This window comes from Quercus suber, unplaced genomic scaffold (assembly GCF_002906115.3).
Source record: "Quercus suber isolate HL8 unplaced genomic scaffold, Cork oak 2.0 scaffold_75, whole genome shotgun sequence".
Taxonomy (NCBI): domain Eukaryota; kingdom Viridiplantae; phylum Streptophyta; class Magnoliopsida; order Fagales; family Fagaceae; genus Quercus; species Quercus suber.
The window spans coordinates 1,131,375-1,143,057 of NW_027069540.1; positions in this window are offsets into that span (position 1 = coordinate 1,131,375).

Below are 11,683 nucleotides of genomic sequence, written 5' to 3' on the forward strand. Positions count from 1 at the left end.
ACTATTATCTTATAAATAGTTGATTCTTATTAGTCTTCTTTTTTTCTTTTTTCACGGCTGTTCAATCTCTAAGTTTATTCTTATTGCTTTCTCTTCATTCTTTTCCTCCATTCAAATCAGGGTTAAAAGTATGATATTCGTTTGCCTCTGTGATAATCTATGTACATCTATAGTACATTTGGTATGCTGTAATAGCTCTTGTAATTGAATAGTTATTCATATGTAATATCAATTCAGTCATTTGGTTACATCTTTATTACATAGATTAGTTATTACATTGGAATAACTATTCTTTAAATTGAAGAATAGTTACTCCTCTTTAAAATGGATGTAATAGTTATTCCTTAGTGTATATAATAGGTTTTAAAATTAATATATTTCCAAAAATATAAAGTTTTCTTATACATCGTATTTTACAAGCTTTCCATATGTAAGAACCAAACTTATGAATAGTAATAGTTACTCCATTACAATGTGATCTATTCTCAGTAATAAAGATTATTGTAGGGGTACGATTTGTAGTCCAAGTCTTAAAGATATGGGATATGAGCCCAATGAGCCTAATACAATGAATTTGTAGAGAGTAGGTGGAAGAGCTAGGCTATTTGCGAATTAAACAACGGCTAGTAAGGATTTAAAAGATGAACAAATACAAAAACACACTTAAAACCCAATAAAATTGGTGTCAGAGGAGATGAACTATGAATTGAACCATTGTTCCTGAAAGCTAATACAATCCTTAGTGCTCCCGTAATTCTTTTTCTCTCCCCCTTCACTATATTTTTTGATCCCCTTCTTATGGAAGATCTTTTACATTATATAGTTCCCTTTCAGACCATCTTAATCGTACACTTGTCAATCACCTAAGCCTTCACTGAGTACATGTCCCATCAGGCATCTTTTTTAGCTCTCTGTAAATGGTGGTAGTTGAGACTACACTGTTCAGGGTCTTCTCCACATAAATGCGGCCAGAAAGGTTGCTGCAGTGCATTTAATGCAGTGGTAGTAGCTTTTCTTTTAGATATTTCTATATTCTTATCACCTTTGTACATGCCTGAAGTTCATCCTTATCGTTGGAACTTCCTGAGAGGTCACCTAAACCGCCCAAGTATCTCCTTGACTGATATTCATCATATCTGAGAAGGATATACTCCTCAGACTATATTCCTCCATCCTAACCTTACGTGATTCTCAACTTTAGACCTCTCCCAATCATTTACTCCTCCTCAGACATTTTCACGTCCTCGGATAAGGCCCAAAGCCCAATATACAAGTTTAGGCTCTTATCCCCACAATAGCCCCTCAAAATTTTAATTTTTCCCTCGCATCCGAGGTGAAAAAATAGGATTTTGACCTACCATAGAAATGAGGGCTAGAAATGTAAAAATACCTGAGTTTACACATGTGGGAGCCTAGTTTTAGGTGCTTCATCATTGCTACTGACGTTTCGAAATTCATGAAGTGTCATTAATTGCTCCAGGCGGCACTGTGTCTTTGGCATCTAACGATGAAACATTGATCCAACGGATGACATTTTTCCTCAAGGTTTGGGCGGGATCACTCCCACTCATTTTCTGCTCTCTATATAAAGTTTCAAAGGAGATCATTTTTCCTTTACTTCACTATCTCTCAGACTCTCTAGCGAACCCAAGCATTCAAACTACCAAAATCCATTGATTCCTCGAAATTTTACTTCTTTAGAGATCTTTGAAAACCCTTCTAAAGATTTCAAAGGTCATCCTCCGCTTTAGTTTGTGTAAGTTCTAACTTCTTCGACCCCTTCTTTTTCTCCTTGACCCACTTCCTCGGCCTTCAAATTTTCATTTCCTAGTTGTCGTTTTCAGTATTTTCCTTTTTTATTTATCCGAAATGGGTAGATTTAAGTATTTAATGGACAGCCCTGCCATGATAGAGATGTTTAAAGAGACGTATCACATACTGCAGGAAGTAGTCCTGCGGTACTGTCCCCCGGAAGGAATAACAACTAATCGAGAAGTGGGAAAAGTCATAATCCCTATGATAGCCTTCATAGATGGAGGCATAACTCTCCCCATGGGTCGCATTATGAGAGATTGCCTTCGTAACCATAGGCTTTGTCCCCACCAGTGCGGACCTAACCTCTTTAGGATCCTAGGAGCGGTTGATGCTCTAGACAAGCACTTAGGCTTGAGGCTTACCTTGCTCGACGTAGTCCATATGTATGAGTGTCATAAACAAAAAGGGCGAGATTTTACCTTAAATCCTGATCCGACATCGTAAGGCTCATCTCTTGTCTTCCCAAGTCTAACAAGGGGATGAAAGACGACTACTTGATCGTCTCAGGAGTGTGGCATGACGGTCTTCATTGCCCAACCCAACTAGGAGAGCCAGGTGGGATATCATAGATTTAAGTTCCCTAACAATAGATTTAGGTTCTTCATCATCAGCTTTGTTCTACTTCACTTTGTATTGATGTTTTACTTTATAATTTCTGATTGTGCTTAGCTCTGTTGTGGTATTGACAAATAAAAGGCACGTTGCTCCTCGACTCAGCTTGACTAACATAGCAACCCTTAATTACCTACTTATATCTTAGATTTTTGTGAGTGAAGATGGGCAACTTCAAGCTGTCCATTTAATTTTGGATTTCAAACCCCTTTCAAACAATTTTCAAGAGGTCGGCAACGCTATAAGGGCGAACAATTATCGATTAGCTCGGATAGACATATCTCGTCCTAATTCCTTGGCTCCGCACAAACTTCCACCAGTAGAACAACCAGTCCCACAAGGTGTTCCCCTGCACACCTTCCAGTTCAATAGGTTCCCTTTGATGTAGCCGTAGTTAGAGAAGGAGTTGCTTACTCGACCTCTTCACTAGAGGAACAAATTGACAAGTTCCACTTTGAAGAAGATGAGCCTAGAGAGGTTCAGGTGATTCCCCTCTCGGATGCTAAGGAAAAGTTCAACAGGCAATCCAGCATTCACGCCCCCATTTTAATAACTGCCCTTTCAGACAACTCCACAAAAGAGGAAGAAGAAATGGCTTTCAATACAAGCAGCAAGAGTCTAAGGGACCTTATGAAGGCAAGGAACAAAGTTTCTGAACCAAAAAAAGCCAATATGTCCCAGCCTACAGCCAATCTTCCCCCACCCCCTCCTCAGCTTTCCACCGACCTCGAGCTAAAACCGATTCCAGAGTTGAAGAAGAAAAGCCCAAACGAGGCATTTAAAGAAAGAGAGGTGGTCCCTACGAAGGGGAACAAACAACAAAAGGTGGTTAAAATCCAGTGAGGCAGAAGATCCTTTTCAGTCGAGAGCAGAGAGGATCTCCTAGCGGCTGATGTGCGCTGACAACTGCGCACATGGTCCCCTAAGCTAGACGTAAATGGCACCCCCATCGCTTGGGATGCCTCAATCAAAAATTACCAGGGAGGGCAGGCGAGTCATATTGCCAAGGCCTTGGAGTAGCCATTTCTCCTGCCCAGAGACATGAAAGCTTACAGGTGCTTTAATCACTCTGAGCTCTTCTTATCCCTTAAAAGGGATTTGACTATGGTAAGTGATTTGACCTACTCCTTTATATAAATACTTAATCACTTCAACATATCTATTATTATATTTCACTCGAAACTTTCCTATTCCTATTGTGCAGATTACCCAGCAGGTTTACGTGGCCGAGGAATGGGTCAAGGATGCCTGTAACAAGGCCAGGGCAGAGGCCCATTCTGGGTCTGAGGTTGAGAAAACCTTGGGGAGCCTTAAGGAAGATCATGCATAGCTGTCTGAACAATTGAAAGAAGCGATTAAGGCTAGGGACAGCATTGATGCAGGCTTAAAAACTGTAGAGAGACAAGCCAAAGATCAACGCCAAAAGTTGCATTTGACTGAGATTGATTTGGCAATAGAAAGGCAACTGGTGAAAGATCTTCGAGCTGAACTCCAGAATGTGAAAGATGCGACCCAGTTAGCAAAAAAGGCAATGGAAGCGGAAAAATCAGCGTCTTATTTGCTCGGCGTGGAAGAAACGAAGATAAGGCTAGCCGAGGAACTTTCAGGGGTTTGCCAGAAATACACGGCGTAACATAGGGCAAGGCCCTTGACGTTGCAGGAGTCCCAATAAACTTTGTTCTGAGGCAATCTAGGAGCATATATTATCACCCAGAAATTCGTGAGCTTCCAGATTCTGACTCCTTCCCTCCTCAGCATCTTCCAGAGGCATCAACGCAGCCCATTATAAGCCAAGCTGTTCTTAACCCTGCTGAGGCTTTAAAGGGGTCCAGCCAGACAATGGATTAGGGTAAGGAGGTTAGGGGAGTTCAAGAGAAGGAGAAAATTCAGGAGAAATAAGTTGCTTCCAAGGACAAAGCAAAAGATAAACAGGTTGACTCTAAGTCCAAGGTAACTGCTTCTTCTCAATCATTTCAAGCCGCCAATCCCTCAACCCCAAAGACCACAACCCCAAAGCCCAATAGTTAATGAATGTATTTTTATTTTTATTTTAGAGAACTGCTATTTAGAACAATGTATTCTCTTTCTCTTATGTTAATGAATGTATTTCTTTTCCCATTTCCTATGTCTTCACTATTGCGGATAGTATTGCTTTGTTGCTACCTTAATTTGAACAGAATCAACAATAACATCCTGCTAATGATGAAAATAACTTAGCTAAGTATTGACCTAAACTAGTTCGTATAAGAATTAGTAATAAACTTCGAAAGATAAAGATGCTTTTTGCATTTTTTGATATTTAAGCAAAAAGTTAAGTGCTTTACCTAACCTTTATCAAGGATGCCATTGAGTGTTAATTCAAACCTAGCACGTGATCTGAGGGATCTAATCTTAGGATCCGTTTAAAGACTTACAAAAACTGTAATGGAATGTTAACTAACTCATATCATCTGGTCCGAGGACTTCAAGCATGATTGAATTTAAGTTTAAATACTTAAAAAGATTGTAATGAAGTGTTAACTAACTCATATCATCTGGTCTGAGGACTTCAGGCATGATTGAGTTTAAATTTAAACACTTAAAATAATTGTAATAGAGTATTAACTAACTCATATCATCTGGTCCGAGGACTTCAGGCATGATTGAGTTTAAGTTTAAACACATAAAAGAATTGTAATAGAGTGTTAACTAACTCTTATCATCTAGTCCGAAGACTTCAAGCATGATTGAGTTTAAGTTTAAACACTTAAAAATAATTATAATGGAGTGTTAACTAACTCATATCATCTGGTCCGAGAACTTCAGGCATGATTGAGTTTAAGTTTAAACACTTATAAGGATTGTAATGGAGTGTTAACTAACTCATATCATCTGGTCTGAGGACTTTAGGCATGATTGAGTTTAAGTTTAAACACTTAAAAGGATTGTAATGGAGTGTTAACTAACTCATATCATCTGGTCTGAGGACTTTAGGCATGATTGAGTTTAAGTTTAAACACTTAAAAGGATTGTAATGGAGTGTTAACTAACTCATATCATCTGGTCCGAAGACTTCAGGCATGATTGAGTTTAAGTTTAAACACTTATAAGGATTGTAATGGAGTATTAACTAACTCATATCATCTGGTCCGAGAACTTCAAGCATGATTGAGTTTAAGTTTAAACACTTAAAAGAATTGTAATGGCAATAGAAAATACAAAAACCTTCATATAATAGATAAGAATATTGATGAAGGGAAACTCGTTAATAATAATACCTTTTGAGGTTATTTACATTCCATTGGCGTGGCACTACATGATTATCCAAATCTTCTAGAAAATATGCTCTGATGCTAGCCCTTGAGGTAATACGATAGGGTCCTTCCCAATTGGGTCCTAACTTTTCCCAAGCTTAGTTCTTTGCAGTGCTCACAACTTTCCTTAGTACGAGATCACTAGGGACTAAAGGTCTTAGCTTCACGTTGACATCATAACCTTGTTTAAGCTTATGTTGGTAATAGGCCAATTGGACCATTGCATTTTCCCTCCTTTCTTCAATCAAGTCCAAATTCTTCTCTAGTAACTTGTTGTTGATATTCGGATTGAACGAACTAGTTCTTAACGTCGGGAAACCAATTTCTGAAGGGATGACAGCTTCAGCCCCATAAGTCATTGAAAAGGGAGTCTCCTCGGTAGATCTGCAAGGAGTGGTTCGATATGTCCAAAGAACATATGGTAGTTCTTCCACCCATTTTCCTTTTGCGTCATCTAGCCTTTTCTTTAATCCACTCACTATGACCTTGTTAATAGCCTCTGCTTGTCCATTCCCTTGGGGATAAGCAGGGGTGGAGTATCTGTTTGTAATTCCCAATTCACTGCAATAACTTCTAAACATTTTGCTATCAAACTGAAGGTCATTGTCTGAGATGAGGGTGTGAGGAATCTCAAACCGAGTGACAATGTTTTTCCAAACAAATCTTTTTGCATCCATGTCTCTGATGTTAGCTAGTGATTCAGCTTCGACCCATTTGGTAAAGTAGTCTGTGCCGACCAGCAAATATCTCTTGTTTCCTATTGCTTTAGGGAATTGACCCACAATATCTAAACCCCATTGGGCAAAAAGCCAAGGGCTGGAGAATGGATTAAGGATTCCCCCAGGTTGATGTATATTTAATGCGAACCGTTGGCACTGATCACATCTTGTCACATCTTGTCACATATTCTTAAGCCTCTTTTTGCATATTTGGCCACCAATAGCCCTAAGTGATGGCTCTATGTGCTAGGGATCTACCACCAGTATGGCTTCTGCAAATTCCTTCATGCAACTCCTCTAGGAGCTATTCCGTCATCTCAGGATGTACACACAACAAATATGGCCCTGAAAAGGAACGATTATACAATTTCTAGTTCTTGAACAACCAAAACCTAATAGCCTTCCTTCGTACTTTGTTAGCTTCTAACCTTTCTTCAGGCAAAGTATCCTCCTTCAAGAATTGAATTATAGGGTCCATCTAACTTGGCCCTGCGTTGATTTGATGGACTCGGACTGTCTCTCTTCCTATCTCTAGGGGTTTGTACAAGTCCTCAATGAGGATAAACCCGAGGCAGATCCTGCGCCGAGGAGGTTGCAAGCGTGGCTAAAGAATCAACATATGCGTTACCACTTCTAGGGATGTGCAGCAAGTTGAAAGATTTGTACTCTGATTGTAGACATCTAACTTGACTCAAGTACCCCTGCATTCTTTTATCTTTCACCTCGAATTTTCTTTTTACTTGGCCGACAACTAGTCTTGAGTTCGAGAACACTTCCACTGACTTTCCTCCCATTTTTTGAACCATTGTCATTCCCATTAATAGAGATTCATATTCGGCCTCATTATTTGTGGCTGTGAAGTTCAGCCTCAATGACTTTTCAATAACGATTTTCTTAGGGGATATTAGCACTAGCCCCACTCCAGAACCTTTCTAATTTGCTGCACCGTCGACATATACCTCCCAGAATGAGGGGCCTCGTTGAAAGATCATGCCAACCAATTTTTCATCCATGTTCTGTACTGGTTTCAACTCTTCTAATAGGGGTTCAGTGAACTCGACCACCAGATCTGCAAGGACTTATCCCTTCATGGAGGTACGAGACATGTTCTTGATGTCAAAAGCCCCTAGAACTGTATCCCATTTAGCTATTCTCCCTGTGTACTCAGCACTTCAAAGTATGGCTTTAAGCGGAAGCTGGGTAAGGACAACAATCGTATGTGCTTGGAAATAATGAGGCAGCTTCTGTATACCAAGCACTATTGCTAGGATGGCTTTCTCCAGTGGCAGATAATGAACCTCGGCTTCATGCAATGACTTACTCACGTAATAAAATGATTGTTGTACACCGCAATCAACTTGTATCAACACCAAACTTACAGCATAAGAGGCCACAGCAATGTAGGCAAACAGGACTTCATCTGGCTCAAGACTTGACATAATTAGTGACCGAGCTAAATAGTCTTTAAGTTGCTGAAAAGCTAAGGCACATTCTTCAGTCCACTCAAAACCCTTACACTTATTGATCAACAAGAAAAAAGGTCTGCACCTATCCGCTGATCGAGAGATAAATCGGTTCAAAGCAACGACCATTTCAGTCAATTTTTGGACTTTTTTGAGATTCTGAGGTGGTTGCAAATTGTTAATGGCCTTTATATGGTCAGGATTGACCTCAATCCCCCTGTGAGTTACCATATAACCCAAGAATTTACCTGACCCTACGCCAAACATGCACTTGGAAGTGTTTAGACGCAACATGTACCTTCTAAGAACTTCAAAAATGTTTCCAAGGTCTCCCACATGCTCCAAAACAACCTTACTTTTCACCACCATGTCATCTATGTAAATCTCAATATTCTTGCCCAACTGTAACTCAAACATCTTCATCATCATTCTTTGGTAGGTAGATCCAGCATTTTTCAAACCAAATGGCATCATTTTGTAGTGATAATTACCAATGGGGATGACAAAAGCAGTCTTCTCCTAATCATCCAGAGCTAAAGGTATTTGATGATAACCTTGATAGGCATCTAGGAAGCTCATCCAAGGATGGCCTACAGTCGCATCCACTAGTTGGTCTATTTTAGGCATAGGGAATGGGTCTTTAGGGCAGGCCTTATTCAAGTCTGTGAAATCTACGCATACTCACCACTTCCCACTCTTCTTTTTCACCACCACAGTATTCGCTAACCATTCAGGATAAAAAAAATAAAAATAATAAAAATAAAAATAAAAAAAACAACTTCCTTAATAGCCCCAGCTTGCTTGAGCTTGGTTATTTCCCCTCGTATGGCATCAATGTGCTCCTTGGAGGGGCGCCAAGGGTTAACATTCAGGTAGTGACAAATGAATTCTAGATTCACTCTTGGGGCTTCATAAGCATTCCAGACAAACACATTAACATTTTTTTTTAGAAATTCTATCAGCTCCTCTTTCTCTTGAGAAGGCAATTGAGACCCAACCTGAAAGAACTTTTTTGGATCGTCCCCGATAGCAACTTTTACTAAATCTTTACACCTCGCCTCCTCGGCTGAATCATTGATAGGCGATGCCGGAGGTTTTAACTGCTATAAATCTTCTCCAGCATGGGCCGATGACTCAACCTCGGGCTTATGCTGAATGGCAGCCACTAAGTATTGTCTGGCCACAGATTAATCTCCCAAAATTTCCTTAACCTGGCCTTTAGAGGGATACTTAACCTTCTGATGTAGAGTAAAGGAAACAGCCCCTAGCGTATGAAGCCAAGGTTTGGCCACGATTGCTGTATAGGGTGAATATGCGTCTACAACAATGAAATCTATCTCTACTACTTCCGGACCAGTTTGCACAAGTAATCATATTTGGCCCTTCGGGACAACGACCTTTCCGTCGAAACTCACTAAGGGGGAACTATAGGGTGTTAAGTCCTCGGGTTTTAAGCTCAGTCCCTTATAAAGGTCAGGGTACATTATCTCAGCTCCACTGCCTTGGTCCACCATCACCCTCTTCACATCATACCATCCAATTCTGAGGGTAATTACTAAAGTGTCGTCATGGGGTTGGATAGTTCCAATCTTATCCTCATCTGAGAAGCCCAGGACTGGTGGAATTTCCATTTTAACCATCTTCGGATCCTATCTCGCTCCACCTCTGATCTTCACCTAATTGTGGAAGAGGNCATACACAAATTAATACAATAAGAAGTATACTACCACCCTATTAAACTATACACATATATACAACAACTTCTTCATCACAAACGCAAAACGAAAAGAAGAAAAAATCCATTGCACCATATTGAAAGACCATAATATTACTTACAAACAGAAAAAAGAATCCAAATTTGTGAACATAACACTACAATATACTATGATATTAAAACTCCAATTATAAAAGTAGATTTAAAACAACAACCATATATTTGCTGTAACTAGTAAACACACACAAGGGAAATATAAATTATTTAAATATTTATAAGATACAATTGTACTAAGCATAGATATAAATTATTTTATAAACCTGCTCCATATCTATAAAGAAAAGAAAAAAAAGAAAATGAAAGAAGAGAGACATATAATTCAGTATGAACAATGTAATGAATAACTAACCTCAATGTACTCCACACCAATTTTGCTAAGATTATCAGGAATGTTGTATGATGAAAGCAAGCAGATTACTCCATCTCGCTCAGTTTCCACTAAACAAATTCAAACCCATAGCTCAGTTTCCATACAAAAAAAATTCAAATTGATTATTACCATTTTAATATCTATTTAAAATATTGAAGATGTAACTCACTCTAAAAAATATTATCGTCAAAACACACTACTAAACTTAGTTACAAAGTTCCAAACCTAATACTTATCTAAGTGTGTGCACAAACTCAATTATAGATACAAAAGAAACACAGCTAAAACAGCACATATTAAAATAATAACCCAACAATAAACTATTGAAGTTAGACGTTATTATTGCTCTTTGGTATAATGGTGTTTTTGTTAAGGAGTGAAAAGAAGTGGAGCAACTATTAAGACAAAGAATTCCATTAGTATGATTATAATGAAAGTGGCAGAACACAAAATGCTTTACAAAATACCAAGTCTTCACACATTGTTTGTTTGTATAAAAGGGATGGATATAGGTGGCTAAGAAAGTGAGTCCACTTAGAAGCACTTTGCTTCATGGAATGAGATATTCTCCAATTACTAATTCTCATGGCTGTGACTTGGCTCATGAGTTGTAAGTGCACTAACTTCTAATGGTTTTCTAGTTTTTTTTTAGGAAAAATAAAAAACTTCTAATGGTTTTCTGGTATTGTGCCATTTTAGAATCGACAATGAAAATAGGACCTACATCTAAAAAAAAAATGGTATTGCAGATTAGGATAATTAATTGTTACTTCAGTCCAAAGACATGGGTAAATATTTTATTATAGATGATTAAGATCAGAATTTTTAAGTGAAAGAACTAACAATCTTCCATCGAATCAGATTCCTTTTCCTGCAATTTTTTTAGAAAGGACCTTCTGTAGATCATGCAAGAAACTTTAAGTTTACCACAAAAGGGGGAAAATTTTCAGCACCCTCCAATTTCTCATGCTAACAAAATGGAACCTTGGTAAATTTGGAACGCTAATAAGTTCCTTCTCTTTTATGAGGGTATTGATAGATCAAGTAACAATTACAACTTTCTTTAACTGTTCTCTGTAACCTATTGGTACCTTTACCTATTTATTTACTTTTTGATTGGTAATTAGTACAAACAGAAATTGAGCCACTTAATAAGGTAGGGATTTTCGAGGGTTAAGGCTATATCCATTGTTTTGCAAAAATAACCTTTTCCATTGAAATGGAAATTGAACACTACAATATACTATGATATTAAAATCCAAGCATAAAAGCAAATTTAAAACAACAACCGTATATTTGCTGTAACTATTAAACATCAGAAGAAGTAAAGGAAAATCCATAAAGCTGGATTGTTGGGGTCATCTATATATATATATATATATATATTCGATTGAGAGTGAAAGAAGACCAGCTATTTCAAGCCTAACCTAATCTTTAAAACCTCAATAGTTCTTTTTTTTTTTGCTTGGAAATAGTTGATCATAGTGGATTTCTTTAGGTTTTAACAATTATGCATAAAATAGCATTGTTTAGGAACACAACCTTTTTTTTACAAATTGAAGTATTTTTTTTTTTTGCTAAAACTAATATAACTAAACTAAAATTCAAAAAAAGCTAAGAAATCCAACTATTCTAAG